The following is a 13,742-nucleotide window of genomic DNA, read 5'->3' on the forward strand; positions in this document are numbered from 1 at the left end:
ACCCTGCCCATGTCATATAGAAGAGGACCATTTCCATATGGAAAGAGCTGAGCAGCTCACTTGCTTGTAGACAGGTGTCCCCTGGCTCCTTTAGATTTAATCACTGAGGATGCTTTGGAAACTGGGGAGATTTGAGGGTCCCCCTTTGCCCGTCCCTGGAGCCCGCTCAAGCAGCATTTTCACTGGTAACAGAAAGGGGCAGTCTTAAGGGGGCAATTCCTTGTAAAGGGTCCCTTAGGATTGGGGTCTAGGCTGGAGAAACTCAGAGCCCAGCTACTCCTGTGGAGTGGCCTCCGAAGCACAGTGTGAGCAACATGGGGGCTCATGCCAGGCATTCCTTCATGGGCCCTAAGCCCCAGCCCCCACCCCCCACCCTGAGACGACACAATGCAAGCCACCCATAGGTCTCCTGCCACACAGAGCTAAAGAACTTCAGAGAAACCTTGGTGGACATACACCCCAAAACTCTCATTTTTCCAGTGAGGACACTGAGGTCCCAACAGCTTTGTTTGACACTGGGGTACCCACCCTGTCAACTGTAACCTGGATAAAAATGCCTAAGCTTGGGGCTTTGATTCGGAGCCAGCCACAAACAGAAGAAGGGGGGCTAGGAGACAGATGAGGAGGAATCAAACTGATCGACCTCAGCCCCCAAAAGGCCTCCATCTCATCTGTGAAATAAACAGGCTGGACATATGGTCCCTAAACCTCTGATGGCCTCGGGTTCCATGGGGGCCAAGAAGCTGGGCATGGGGCAGGGCTAAGGGGCCGAATCAGCATGGGGCCATGGGGGAGCTCTGTGAAAAGTCATCTGTTACTTCCATCCATTCGGCATCTGGTTTTTCATATATTAATTGCATCAGCATGATGGAGGGTCACGGGACCCAGATTATATCATGGGGTTAATTTATTACATTTTTGAATACCCACTTGCTGGGAGACTGTTTTTCAAAGGTATTTGCATATTTTTCAACATAACGACAATGTGTAGGAGGGCATGTGGGAGGGAAGGATGGATGTTTAGGAGGAGAGAGAGCTTATTTGCCAACTGAAGCAGGTTCCTGAGGGTCTGCAATGGGAACGGAGAGCAAATCACTCCCTAGAGACATTGAAATTGAAACTAAGAGAAGGTGAGATGCAAGAAAGTTTTGCAAAGACTGCATGGGTGGAGGAAGATTCCTGGGGTCCACTGAACAGCACACAATGAGTGAATGGGGTATAATAACAAGCAATGAAGTGTCCAGACCCCTAAGATCCTTCCAGAGTCCCTACCATTCTCACCATCCTGATCACAGGACATATTATCCATCCCATCCCTGCCTAAGGTTCCCAGGACACCAAACACAGGGAGGTGGGAGGAGCCACAGAGTCAGCACGTATAGCCTGGTGACAATCCCACTGATACCACGATATTCAGGAACGCAGCCAGCTGGGATGCCCCCTGAGCAGAGGCCCAGCCTCACTCATTCTCTTAGTTCAGCACCTCACCAGTGCCTGGCCAAATCCAGGTTCTGAATGAATGTGTGTCCAATGAGCGAATGAAAGAATGAAGGCATGAAATGATGGTGGGCTGTGTCTCATTGCCCCTTGCCTGACATGAATCCTAATTTAGTCTGGATGAGGAGCAAAGACCTCTGATTTCAGTGCTTGGGCTCTAGGTGGTGGTGTGCAGAGAAAAGCTGCTTTCACAGATGAAGCAAGAGCTGCGGATTGCTCACTACGGTGTCCCTCACACCCACTGGGCTGCTGCTTCTCTCCCCACCACTGCCCCTTAACCAGCTGTGAGGCCTTCCCTCTTTGATTCTCAGTTTCCTCATCTGTAAAATGGGATCATGGTAGCACCAATTCCATAGAGTTGAGTAAGAAGTAAGTGAGATAATGCTTGTAAAAATATAAAGTGCACAATGCCTGGCACATAAATGCCTAATTACTGGCTGTTATGACAATGACATTAAGATTGACACACACACTTGCTAGCTTCGGCAGCACATATACAAAAATTGGAACGATACAGAGATTAGTGTAGCCCCTGTGCAAGGATGACATGCAAATTTGTGAAGCGTTCCACGTTTTTCTAAAAAAAGAGTGGATATATGTGTATGTATAACTGATTCACCTTGCTGTACACCTGAAACTAACAACATTGTAAATCAATGTTATTATATGCCAATAAAAATTCTAAAAAAAGATCGACACACACACACACTGTCTAAGCCCCTAGAGCAAACACTCTGAACCAGCCATCAAGCTTTTCAAAACTCCATCCAAGGGCTTCCCTGGTGGAGCAGTGGTTGAGTCTGCCTGCCGATGCAGGGGACACGGGTTCATGCCCCGGTCCGGGAAGATCCCACATGCCGTGGAGTGGCTAGGCCCGTGAGCCATGGCCGCTTAGCCTGCGCTTCCGGAGCCTCCGCGACGGGAGAGGCCACAGCAGTGAGAGGCCCGCGTACTGCAAAAAAAAAAAAAAACACAACAACAACCATCCAAAACATCCGTAGCTGTGCCCCTCCTGCCATTTCCATTTCCCAAGGCAGCAGGCAGCCCCCAAGATGCCCTTAAGGTGGGCATGCATCCTCATGGCCCAAGATGCCTAAAGACAAGTGGCTGCGGCTGAAGACAGCTCCTCTCCCCGCTCATCTAGTCTTCTGGTGTGAGGCCTGACCTGCCCAGCTGCCCCAGATCCTGGGGTCCACTGCTGACCTCAGACCCAGGTCAGAGCCCTGACCTTAGGGAGTAACACTGGGCGGTTTCCAATAGTTGAACCAGGGCAATGCCCCCATGCCATCCCGTCACTGAAATTCTGCTGACTCCGCGGTGTCGTTGACACCTTGTTGGTCAGGGGGACCTTACAGGTCATCTCTTCTTAAACTTTGAACTTTTATCCACAGAAATGCACAGAGACACTAAATGTTTTCCACCATTTTAGGGGTTGCCAGGACCTCTGAGGTCATCCTCAACCACAGGGTAAGAACCCTTGATCCAACTCAACTGCCACTTTTTAAAAATAACTGCTTTATTGAGATATAATTCACACACCATAAAGTTCATCCTTTTAAAGCATGCAATTCAGTGGTTTTTAATATAGTCACAAAGTTGTGCGTCAATCACCACTAGCTAATTCCAGAACATTTCCATCATCCCAGAAAGAAAAACCCCCACATACATTGGCAGCCAGTTCCCCAATCTCGCCTTCTGCCAGCCCCTGGCAACCAACCACTAGTCTACTTTCTGTCTCTATGGACTTGCCTATTCTGAACATATCATGTAAATCATACAATATGTGGCCCTTTTACGTCTGGTTTGTTTCACGTAGCATTCGTGTTTTCAAGGTTCACCAAAATTGCGGCATGTACTGGTACTTCATTCTTTTGGTGGCCAAATAATATTCTGCTGTATGAATATACCACATTTTGTTTATCCACTCATCAGATGATGGATATTTGAGTTGTTTCCACTTTGGCCATTCAAACATGGGGAAACTGAGACCCAAAGTCACCATAACCTAGATGGGATAGGAGTCCAGACCTCTCTCCTAACATCCACCTTTTCCTGCAGCATCGCTCTGGGAGGACCCAGAGAACAGAGAGCCCAGGCATGACAAACGATCGCCCCACTGGCGAAAAGCCATCACAACAGCATTTGAACCAGAGGATCCAATAACTTGCTTCTGGTTCAGTAAATGCTGGGCCACAGCTTCATCCTTGACAGAGAGAATCATACCCACTGTCCCCCTCCCAGGCCCAAGCCACCATATCTCTTCTCTGCCACTGTTCCTAGCTGATCTCCCTGCTTTTGTCCTTGCCACATGCAGTCTACTCTCAACTTTGGGAATCAGAGTGAATCTGTTAAAACCTAAGTCAGATCATGTCTCTGCTCTGCTCACAACCCAATCCATCCTGGTGCCTGCCCGTCAGGCTGATAATATTACAATAGCAATAGCAGATAATTTTTCTAGAGCATATCCTGGGGGGTCAGGACCTTAGGAACATTACCTCCTTACACAGGCCACTGCACTTAATCCTTGAACCCTGAGAGTTATGGATAACGGTGAGCTCAGAGAGGTTAGGCCCCTTGCCCGAGCATGCGGGGACTGAATGACAGCAGAAGAGGAGCCCAGGCATCAACCCGACTACAGAGCGGAGCTCTTAAAACTCTGAGCCATAATTTGCCACACTGGAGAAAGAAGAAAACGGTCGAAATGGAAGCCGCTGGGCCAGCTCTGGGCGCCAGGCAAGACTGCTGCTTCCCGCGAACGCGGGCCCGCCCCACCGCTCTTTGATCTTTGCAGCGCCTGCGGCCCCCCTGACCCCGCGGTGAGTTATGGGGGCCGCGGGACCCGTAACACAGCATTCCGGGACTCCCAGGGTAGGCAGGACGCGGCACCCTGGTCTGTGATGGATGAGCCACCCCTAGCGCTGGCTTTGTCCTGCCTGGGCCGGGTTGGGGAGCATCAGACCTACTTTGGACGGGGCGTGGCGAGAGGCGGACCGTGTGTGTGTGTGTGTGTGTGTGTGTGTGTGTGTGTGTGTGCGTGCGTGTGTGTGTTGGGTAGGGGTATTGTCTTTTTCCCTTCCCTCCCAGGGTGTGTGAGTGGGGAGCGGACACTAGCGCAGCCGTCAGTGCTCCCGAGTCTCACCTGGTAGCGCTTTGAAGACCCCCCCGGACCCCCACGTCGAAGAGCGACCCCTCCCAGAACCTCGCCCCCCACTCTGCGCACTTTCGGAGGCTACTGAGGCCCCGCGGTGCCCCGTTCCTCCTCCCTCGCACAGGGCATTTCTTCCGTCCCATTTGACAGCCTAGGCGGAATAATCCTTTTGGGGAACCGCCGGCCTCTGCGCTGCCAGGCGCGGCCGCAGCTGAGCGCTCAGCTCCGATCCATTGTTGGGGTCCGCCAGTGACCCCCTGCCGCGGCCCTTTGTCGCCCGCTCCCTGCCGGGCCGCTCCAGATGCGCCACCGCTGCCCGCGCCCCGCCCGTCTCACGCGCTCCGGGCCGCGCCAAGGCGGCTCTTCCGCACCGTGAGGAGGGGGCCCGCCTCTCCCGGTGTCTGCACGGCCGCCCGGCTGCGCCCGCCTTTGTCTACCTTCTTTGTCTGCCCCGCGCCTTCGCGGTGGCGGCGGCTAGGCCTCTGAGGAGGGGGCCCGGAACGCCAAGCGCAGCTGGCGAGGGCGCGCCGGCTGGGAGCGCGCGGGGCCCGGCCCGGCCCGGGGCTGCCCCTCGTCTGGGGGCAGTGGAGCCCGCTCGCCACCGCCCCTCCCCCGTCCCCTCCGCGTGCTCCCGCCCCCTTCCCTCACGCCCGCCCCCTCCCCCTTCCCTCCAGCCCAGCTCAGCCTCGGCACATCCTCCTGCTGCCCGCGCACCTCTCCGCGCGGTCCCGGCTTCGCGGCTCGGCCTTCCGCTGCGCTCGGCTCCCGCAGGCGCTCGGCCCCGCGCCCCTCGGCCCCTGCCCCGCCGGTTGGACAGGTAAGGCTTGGCCTTGGCCCGCCCCTGGCTCCGCCCTCCCGCCTCACCTGGCTGCGCGCCGGGACAAAGGTGGGCTAATTGGAGCGCTCAGGGTCGGGGCGCGCCGGGGACTGAGGCTGGAGGTGAGGATGCTGCTTTCCTCCCTGCCCTCCCGGTCAGTGGGTCCGCCGCCTCCGCTCCTCGCCGCGTCTCCCCTCGGCTCCTGGCTCTGCTCCTGGGCCCCTCATCCGCCCGCCTTCCGCCGGACACTCACTTTTCCACGTTCTGACACTGCTTAGCGTGCGCCCTTGCCGCCCTCTTCCGGACGCGCCTCTCGCCCACTCTCCTCCTCGGCACTAGCCTTCTCCCTCTGGGACCCGGTCTCTCTTTGTCTCTCTGTCTCTGAGTCTCTGGGTGGTCTCTCAGGCTGGGGTCCCCAGTCTGACATCGTTTGAAGAAGCTTGGAAGATTCCCTAAGCTCCGGACAGAGCTGGCAGGAGTGCCCTCTGCTTCTTTCGAGGCTGCCTACGGGGCTGGGGTGTGTTGCAGGTAGAGGGAGGTTCTGGCTGCGCCCCCCGCCAGCACTGCCCAGTTCCTCGCACTAGCAACCCGACAGCGCTGGCCTTGCTCTTCTGGCCCTGGCTCAGGCTCCCTCCCTCTCCACTGCTGGCTTTTCTCCAACTGCGCGTCGGGGTCTCAGATGCCTTCGGGAGCCGAGGTTTGGGTCGTGAGACCTCTTGGGTTTCCCGCCAAGTCTTGACTCACTCCACTGGGTGCTCCCTCTGCCCTCGCCTCTGTCTGGTCTCTCTTGCATGGAGCACTCTTCCATGCTGCCCACCTCCCAGCCTGGTGGCATGCAAGAAGTGTCCCAGTACTGGCTCAGTACCATCCCTCTGGAGTCAGGCAGATGGAGGCTGAGGGAGTGATCTTGGACAAAGGAGCGCACTTCTCTGAGCCTCAGTGTCCCCTTCATAAAACGCGGATAATAGCACCTACCTATAGGGATATATGTGAAAGCAGTGAAAAAAACATATTGGATGCTAGCAAGGCACACACTTGGTGGCCACGGGGGATTCTACAGTCCCAGTCCCTGGGTGGGGTGGGGACAGGGGTCCACAGAAAGGGGGAAATGGATCAAACATTCAGGCTTAGAGACAGTGCAGAGAAACCTGACTGTGGCCCCTCCCGTATCATGGTCACCTCCCCCTACACACTGTTACAGGCACTCTTCTCTCTTTCTCTCCCTCCTCCTCTCTGCTTGTCCTAAAATCAGAGCTTAAAAATCAGAAAGAAAAGGGTGTCTGCTTTCAAAATGAAATCAGCGTGGCTGTGTCGATGTTGCCAACAGCTGGTCATCGATCATGAGGCATCCATGTGACTCATTCCCAATTCTGAATCTCTGTCTTGCACCCATTTCTTTTTTAATGGCTCTCGCTCACGAGCCATTTCCTTGCCTCTGGGTGGGGGGGGTTGTCTTTTGGACCCTGCACCTGTTGTGTAATCACCCAAACCCTCTGACCGTCATCTATGTCATCGCGACAAGTGACACACCACCCCAGGAGTCCGGCAGTGATGTGGGCTTAGGGCCATAATGAGGGCAACTTTGGAAGAGGGACACCTTCTCCAGGCTGGAAAGTTCTGGGTTCCCCTAGCTGAGCTTTTATTTCAGCCACAGCCAGAGCTAGCAACTAGCGCCTTTCTCCTTAAAGAGGTAAGAATGGGACTGGAAACACCACACACAGACACACACAGACACACACACACAGGCTCACAGACACACACTCAGACACACAGACACACACAGACACACGCGCACACACACACACACACACACCATCCAGACTCCTGCTCACAATCCTTCCCACCACTTTCTCTGCCTCCCTTCCCACCGTTCAGTTCACCCCGCTCCGCATCCCTAAATCCCTCCATAGCTCCCCGTTTCCACTAAATTAACTACGCTGCCTGCCTCCCATCACACCCCCGTCGGCATCTTGGGTTTCAGCCATGACGGAGGGCCGATCACCTCCACGCCCTGACTGCCTCCGAGCTTTTGCTAGGGCTCTTCCCTCTAACTAACATGTCTCCCCTTGCAGGCCAAGGTCAGATGGCCCCTCCTGTGGGGAGCCCCCCTGCCCCGCCTTGCCTCCCTGTCTCTCCCGTGGTCTGCACTTGCCTGGGCGGGGCTGGGTCTTGTTCCACTTGGGGTCCCAGTGCCTGAGACCCAGCAGGCACACAGCAGCACAGCAGGTGCTCTGTCCGTATTGGTTCTAATGTATGGAATCCTTGGCCAAGGAGATAGGAATGAACTGACAATGGCAAGCCACAGGTTATCCGTGGGTTCCACTGGGTCCTGCTGGCCAGGCCAGGGGCAAAGTTGGCCCTAGGGCAGACCGGTGAGGTTGTGGAGCGGGGAGCAAGCCTCCTGGAAAGTCCCTGTGGTACTGGGGGCTCTGCACGCCTCCAGAAGGTGAGGATGATTTCTGTGCCTGATGCGAACAGAGGAAATCGGCTAGACAGGGAGGCGACTGCCCAAGTTCAGCAGACTAGCTCAGCAGCTATGTGACCTGGACCTTCACTTGCCTCAGCCAGAAATGTGGCAGCGCAGGGGTTTGCATCCTGGCCTCCCTGACTCCACAGCCTGCGAAGAGCAGGAGCTGGGCATGTTCCCGGGGTGGGGAGGTGTCGTACTAACATCTCTCCACTGGCCCGTTCAGGTGCGGTCCGCCTCTCTTGCTGCTCCAGGCCCTCTGCTTGTCCTACCCCAGCCCTTCCTCTCACGTGGGCCACCGTAGCCAATGGAACACAGGCCTCCCCAGGAAGGACCCTGCCACTAGAGGCCCTACCCCCCTCACACCAGTTCCCAGCTTTGGCAGCCTCGCACACCGCAACACCATGGCCTGGCATTGACCACCTGGGACACATCCCTGAGTGAGTGTAGGGGTACCGGTGCTAGAATCCAGAGCAGTTGGGATAAAGTAATTGCAGACCTCAAGTTTTTAGGGGCCCCCTCTGCGCCAGGCTCTGGGTTAAGGCCCCCACCATGTGTCATCCCTGAAAGTCACAGCATCAGCACTAGTATTAGTTACTGAGTTAGCATGAGGCGTGGTCAGAGAGTCTGCCTTTGGAGTCAGGTGGCCACAGGTTCAAATCCCAGCTCTACCACTCACTCTACTGTGTAACCTTGAGCAAATCCTTCAAATCTTTGTCCCAGTGTTGAACCATTGTAACTACTGTTATTACCTGAAAAGTACTGTCCACTTCAATGGGCTGAATTATAAACTAGATAATACATATAAAGCTCTAAGCCTAGAGTAGCTGATGCCCTATAAATGACACCCAAACAGACATTCATTTTTCAGATGTGGGATTGAAGCCCGGAGAGGTTAATTGACTTGCCCAGGGTCACACAGCTATTAAATGCTGGAGCCAGGATTCACACCCAGGCTTGTCTGACTCCAGGTGTCTTTCTACTCCACACTGACCTCTGCCAGAACTGACAGTGGGCATTTTGTCACTCGATGATTAAGTGATGGGTGCAACCAAATTGTCCGGGAACCAAGATAATGAAATTTGGGGAAAAGGGGACCAGGAGGATGGCTTAGGAGAGGAGGAGGGGTGGCGGGTACCTGTAATGTAGCAGGAGGTAGGACTCCACTCCCTCCCCCCAAAACAACACCCCTACATCAGTTTTTTCGAGGTGTGAGGCCTTAGGAGGGTGGGAATTCCCGAGGCTGCTGTTGGAAATAATAAAAGCAGATGGTGCTGCCCCTGTGGGAATGCCAAACCTCATTTGCCAAGACAATGGTCCCCTCCAGGCTGGCCTGGGCCTGTGTTGACCTGCCCGACCGAAGCCATCCATCACCCCACCGAGGACTGAGGACGTGGCCACCTGTGCCTGCCCCCATGCACACGCAGGCACAGATGCACAAACACTTCCAGCAGCCCACCCCCAAGCCCCACTCCCACTCTTTCCCCTCTTCATAATAACAACAGCTACTGTTTATTGCACCCTTACTGGGTACCACTCACTCTGTATACCTTTGCCTCCCCTCATTCTCGCAACCTCCAGCATTTTACAGGAGAGGAAACCGAGGCTCAGAGAGGTCAAATGACTTGCCCAAGGTTACACAGCTCTTTCCACTCTGGTCAGGGGGGCTCTCCCATGGCTCAGCTTAATGGGTTTGGGCTGATATTTTTGTGTTTCAATCAGTAATAATTACATCTGTGCCTCAATCTTTCATGAGGCCTGTGGCCTCCCTGCCAGGTCAGAGTGGGGACACCTGGAGGGCAAGGACTGTGTCTTTGCCCACAGAATACAAGTTCCCTCCAGCAAAGTGTATGTTTTCCCCATGTTCTGGGAACCTCCGAGGCCAGAGCTGTGTCTCCCCTATCAGATTGGGAAATCCCTGAGGGCAGCCACAGGATCTCCCCTGTTACACTGGAGGCTTCCTGGGGCAGGGGCTGCTTTTCTTGCTCAGACTGAGAGCTCCCTGAGGACAGGAACCGTGTCTCATCAGTCTAAGAGTCCTCCAAAGCAAGACCTAGATCTTCCCTGTTACAGTGGGAGCTCCCCAGGGCCAGGGCTATTGTCCCCAATCAGACTGGCAATTTCCAGAAGCAGGGACAAGGTCTTCAGACTTCAGACAAGATGCCCTTGCATGGCATCCAGGTCCTGCACCCAGAGGAGCTCAGCAAGTGGTGACGACCTGGTTCACCGTCCCTGGCAGTCTCCGCCCTGGTGCTCCACGGGTCAAGAGGTAGAGTTCTCGGTGTGAGGCCAGGTTGGCACAAAGGCATGTGGAGTGGTAGGTGGGGCTCCGGCTGTTCCGAGGCCTAGGGGGGCTGAGAGGCCCCTTCCTCTTGGACAGGTGGCACTTTGGGGGCACAGAGCCTCAGGGGGGCAGGGGAGATGGGTAAGGACTAGCTCAGGACTGTCAAGGCCAATCCACCAATGAGTACCCCCCAGGGCAGATGTTTCAGCTCTTATCGCCCCTCCCCCCTTCCAGGGAGCTCAGCTCTGCTGCCTTCCATCCCACCTACACTGCCTGAGTCCCTTCCATACCTGGAAACCTCCGCTTCCCCGATCACACAGAAGTCCTCATTTCCTAAATAGTCACGTCTCATGACAGGCTAATAATCCCATTTCACAGCCAGGGAAATTATGACTCATGATGAGGTGTGATAGTGGGAGGCTCGTGGGAGGGGCCAGGGAGACAGAATCTGGTCCCAGATTGACTTGGGAAGAGCCCAGCCCAAGAATTTAGGATCCCCCCCTCCCCTCCCCCACTCTCATTGAGGACATAACTAGTTTTGTGTCTTGTTTTTTTTAACATCTTTATTGGAGTACAATTGCTTTACAACGGTGTGTTAGTTTCTGCTGTATAACAAAGTGAATCAGCTATGCATATATCCCCATATCTCCTCCCTCTTGCGTCTCCCTCCCTCCCACCCTCCTTATCCCACCCCTCTAGGTGGTCACAAAGCACTGACCTGATCTCCCTGTGCTATGTGGCCGCTTCCCACTGGCTATCTATTTTACGTTTGGTAGCGTATATATGTCCATGCCACTGTCTCACCTTGTCCCAGCTTACCCTTCCCCCTCCCTGTGTCCTCAAGTCCATTCTCTATGTCTGAGTCTTTATTCCTGTCCTGCCCCTGGGTTCTTCAGAACCTTTTTTTTGTTTTTTTTAGATTCCATATATATGTGTTAGCATACGGTATTTGTTTTTCTCTGTCTGACTTACTTCATTCTGTATGACAGTCTCTAGGTCCATCCACCTCACTACAAATAGCTCAATTTCGTTTCTTTTATGGCTGAGTAATATTCCGTTGTATATATGTGCCACATCTTTATCCATTCATCTGTCAATGGACACTTAGGTTGCTTCCATGTCCTGGCTATTGTAAATAGGGCTGCAATGAACATTATGGTACATGACTCTTTTTGAAATATGGGACATAACTATTTTGATTGAACAATTACAACTACTCATTTTCCAGCCCTGGGGGGATCCACTCCCCCTAAAGAAGACAGGAACCTGCTGTCTTAGATGCTCTAAGACCCCAACTGGAGTTCCAGGTTTGTGGAGCTGACTACCAGGTGGCCCCACTGTCCTAAGAGCAGAAGGGGGTACCTGGGGATGGCCACCTCCATTGTCCGATTCCAGCCATCCCAGGAAGTGTCCAGTCAAGTCATGAGGAGGTGCCAGGGGGAAGAGTCAGGCAGATAATTCCAAGTTAGAGTATTCCTAAAATCTTCACGGCAGTATGGAAACAAAATCAGAGATAATTCCTGCATCTCACAAAATCTGTCCTAAGCACTGCTGACTTGGGGTTCTGGGCATACAAACACTGCCCCCAGGGCTCCCAGGGATGAGAGTGGAGTGAGAATTCTTTATATATTAAGGAGTTAATCTCTTGTCTGCTGTATGAGTTGCAGAAATGTCCACTGAAGAGTTTTGTTTTTGTTTGTTTGTTTGTTTGCGGTACGTGGGCCTCTCACTGCTGTGACCTCTCCCTTTGCGGAGCACAGGCTCCAGACGCACAGGCTCAGCGGCCATGGCTCACGGGCCCAGCCGCTCCACGGCATGTGGGATCTTCCCGGACCGGGGCACGAACCCGTGTCCCCTGCATCGGCAGGCGGACTCTCAACCACTGCGCCACCAGGGAAGCCCCCACTGAAGAGTTTTAAGCAGGAAAGCTAGTGTCCGATTTGTTCTTCTGACCACAGAGTGGAGGATGTTTGGGTGATAAGCTGGGGCCTGGGCAGACAGCAGCACCGAAGGATGTTTGTGTTACTGGAAACATGGCAGGGAATGTGGCGAGAGTTCTGTGATCAGGGGGCACCTACACAGGGCCCAGTCTGGCCTGAGGCAGCTACTGTGAAGGACAGAATTCAGCCCTTAGTGTCAGGGTCCCCAGAGACGCCCAGCAGGCCACAAAACTCCAGACCCACTTCCCCCATGAGCCGGGAGAGCTCATCACCTGTGGCTAAGAATACTGGCTCCCAGATTGCCCCAGAGGAAGGCTGGGTTCTCTTAAGGGAGCAAGATCCCCTTGGGGATGTTTCTTGGCCTCTCAGGGGTAGAGGTCCCTTCTGGTCCAGGTTTAGCAGAAGGCAGCTACCTTCCAGTGTCTTATGAGCTAAAGAGGGTTAGGATGTTTCCATGTGGAGGGTCCTTTCAAGACCTGAGCTGTGGCCAGGGGAGTGGCAGGAATCAGGGCCCCTTCCTGTTCAGATCCCTGACCCCCAGCACTGTGCACCCCTTTCTGAAGAGCCCTTGAAAGATAGAAGTGTCCCAGTCATCCCAGAGACCCCTGTACTGGTCTCAGGATGCCCATCCCAGCGGCTCGGTGGGTTAGGGTTTCATCTGGGTGCTGGGGGTCAGTCACGGTTAGAGAGGTGACCAAAGCAAGGCAGAGCTCCTCCAAAAGCGAGTGAGAGGGAGGGATGGCCCAGGAATGGGCTTGTTATCATCACACATGGCTGTGTTTTGTCTTTTTTTTTTTTTTTTTTTTGGCCGAGCTGCTTGCGGGATCTTAGTTCCCCGACAAGGGATTGAACCTGCGCCCTCGGCAGTGAAGGCGCGGAGTCCTAACCACTGGACCGCCAGGGAATTCCCACGTTTTGTCTTTGAACATTCACAAATATGTCCTCTGAATTCATGCTACTTCACAATACCTGCCCCTGGTCCCTGGGGGCTCACTCCAGAACCTGGAGGGTATGATGTGTCATCCCTCCCCACAGGGGGCTGTCAGTTGGATAGACAGACAGATGGAGGAGTCTTGTCACTGTGGATCATAAATTCCTAGGCTCCCTTGGCAGACCGAGCCCTCGAGACCATCTAATCTAACCCAGTGATCCAGCGGTCTTCTTCCCCTAGTACCCCCCCCATTATTTTTTGTGCAGTACAGATCGTTTCCCATGAAATCTTATCCATAATCCCAACATATAAAATCAATGAAGTCAGCATTTTATGAGCGGTGTAACACCTCACCAACACCACCAATAATCTCTTCCCCAAACCAAAATTTTCTCCGTTTCGTGCAGATACAGTTTCAAGCCCTACATGCCGTCAGACTCTCTTCAGCCTCTCCTCCATGGAGATGCTGTGTGACCACTGTTATGCCCCCAATGTACAATATTGCCTATTTTACAGTAAGTCAAAGAGAAAAAAGAAGCTGTCTTCAATGTTATAAAAGCAGGCTATGGGGCTTCTCCGGTGGCACAGTGGTTGAGAGTCTGCCTGCCGATGCAGGGGACGTGGGTTTGTGCCCCGGTCCGGGAAGATCCCACATGCC

This window comes from Hyperoodon ampullatus (genome assembly GCF_949752795.1).
Source record: "Hyperoodon ampullatus genome assembly, chromosome: 2".
Lineage (NCBI taxonomy): Eukaryota > Metazoa > Chordata > Mammalia > Artiodactyla > Ziphiidae > Hyperoodon > Hyperoodon ampullatus.